The sequence below is a fragment of the Limulus polyphemus genome, unplaced genomic scaffold, assembly GCF_000517525.1.
Source record: "Limulus polyphemus unplaced genomic scaffold, Limulus_polyphemus-2.1.2 Scaffold2286, whole genome shotgun sequence".
NCBI classification, from domain to species: domain Eukaryota; kingdom Metazoa; phylum Arthropoda; class Merostomata; order Xiphosura; family Limulidae; genus Limulus; species Limulus polyphemus.
Window position 1 is genome coordinate 40,880 of NW_013667896.1, and position 2,552 is coordinate 43,431.

The following is a 2,552-nucleotide window of genomic DNA, read 5'->3' on the forward strand; positions in this document are numbered from 1 at the left end:
AGTTCACAAGAATATACCAACTATGTTTAAAGATCTTGGTTCATCCTGCCTACAGAATTCTAAGTACTTGTGAATTTGTGCGTAAAGAGTTTAATAATATCAAAGGATTTTTACATCAAGTTGTTGTCCGATACACGTTACTGATAAAATAATTCGTAACATTTTGAACAATCAAACCTTCGATTTATCACCTACTTATAAAATTTCCAAATACTCCCGATTTATAACTTTGCCTTATGTTGGTAAATGTTCATCTAAATGTAAAACATTCTAATAGTTCTACTCTGAGCCCTTTCCAACAATTCAATGTCCTTTCTAATATAAGAAGCCCAAAACAGAACACAATGCTCCAAATGTAGCATTGATAAAATACTCGAGCCAGCCAGGATTCGAACCTGGAATCTTCTGATCCGTAGTCAGACGCGTTATCCGTTGCGCCACTGGCCCTGTTATGGATTTGCACGTAAATATACTTCAGTAGTAGTTTGAGTAGTTTAAAATCTCTTATGAACAAGTGCTTTTGGACTAGCACTGTATCTCTGTCGGTAGCGCATGCGACAGATTTGGAGTTCAAATAATTTTAATAACCCCTTAATTACAATATTTAATACTTTTATTATTTAGTTGGCTGATGCTACATTTTTTGACATCACAAGAAAATATTGTTACAAATTGTGAAAAAAGGAAGTGTATACCACTATCATTATTCACAGAGCTAAACCTACACAATATTTCTTCTTTCCTGGACAGACACGTTAACGCTGTGGAAACAAGAATATATGATTCACACCACACACAAGTGCATTCCGCACTTTGGGTTTGTGGGAGCGTTATAATAGTAACGGTCAAATCCCACTATTCGATTAGAACAACCCAAGAGTTGGCAGTTTGTGCTGTTGACTAGCTGCCGTCCCTCTAGTTCATTAGTTGAAAATTAGATACGTCTAGCGGAGAACGCCCTTGTGTAGCTTTGCGCAAATAAATCAATCAATCAATTTTTCTTTCCCGTAAGAAATATATTAATTTCTTTTAAACGTCACCAGAAAGTTTTCAATAATAATTATTGAACTTTAGAGAAGAGTAAGCAATGTTCTGTTTTACATTTCAATATTTTTTGTCTGTAATAAATAATAAATTCTGTAAAACATGATATGAAACACATATACAAAAAGCTCTGAACACCATCGAAAATTCAATGACACTGAATAACCACATAAATTGAATTTAACGTAAATCAATGGCTAGAGTATAATTCGTTCTCCAGTTATAGTAATACATATTAAAAACCCTTTCTCATGTAATGATTCAATCGAATCTAATAACTGTAACTTTTAATTCCCCTCTGCCTCCCCAGCTGGCTTACACTGTATATAGTATGCCATTTTTTGTTTTTCATACAACTTTCGGACTTTTGAAAAGACTGCAGTTCTACATCGTGATATTAAAAGTTTGAACTGTATTCCTGTTTTAAAGTAGGAAAGCTTTAAAGGGAAATTAACTGTTTATTAGTAGTTTCATACAAATCAGTTTGTATTTGATACCATTTTATTATGATGTTTTTTCGTTGTTTTGTCTTTTATTTTCTCCTTAAATGTTAAGTGTAACATCATTGGCAACTTATCAAAAGAGCAGATGTGCATAAAACAAATATAAGTTATGAAGATTTTCACCTTTCTGGATATTTGATATATTTCACAAAGAATGCTTTGTGGAGGTGTAATTATCCTGCTGTAATACCAGTCTTTGAGAGACAGCGGGTAATTTATCAATTCGTCACTCCCGCCTTTAAAATGGCTGACGTGAGTTATAATATTCAAGTTCTGGAGGTATAAAATTCACTCTGAACACTTTTAGGTCAAGACCATCTCTAGGTTTTAAGTAAAGTTCGGCTAAAGCTTTTCTTTGAAGTTTATGATAGTTGGATAAAAAATATTTAAGTATAGCATTTAATGATTTTTATTAATCTAATTTTCTATGCATTTCAATTAGTACCGCGACTGAATTGACTACTTAGTTATGAGTTATTAGCAGCAGCTTAAGGCCATATTGAGAGATACTCTAACGATTGTCTTTTAATTCCGCTCTAACATAGTAAATACTCTTTCTTTTTTCTTCTCTCCACTCGGCCCGGCATGGTCAGGTGGTTAGGACGCTGGACTCGCAATCTGCGGGTCGCGGGTTCACATCCCCGTCCAAACATGCTCGCCTTTTCAGCCGTGGGGGCGTTATAATGTAACGGTCAATCCCACTATTCGTTGGTAAAGGAGTAGCCCAAGAGTTGGCGGTGGGTGGTGATGACTACCTACCTTCTCTCTAGTCTTACACTGCTAAATTAGATAGTCCTCGCGTAGCTTTGCGCGAAATTCAAAACAAATCTCTCCACTGTAAACTGCTTGTCTCTGCTGTTAACCGTTTCTGACACAACCCGCTAAATACATTTTTGTCAAAGACCAGTTCTTGCACTGATGATGAATCCCAGGTGTCTGAGGTTGCGGGTTACAAGATAATTTTTAAAAAATAAAAAAAAAAAAAAAAAGGTGAATCAAATCTTT

At 35.0% G+C, this 2,552-nt stretch overlaps 1 non-coding gene across 1 annotated transcript; it reads right to left on the reverse strand.

The window, feature by feature from the left end:
* Positions 1 to 374: 374 nt before the first annotated feature.
* Trnar-acg lies at positions 375 to 447 on the reverse strand. The gene has a single exon. It is a non-coding gene; the product is annotated as a tRNA-Arg (tRNA).
* Between the last annotated feature and the right edge of the window lie 2,105 nt (positions 448 to 2,552).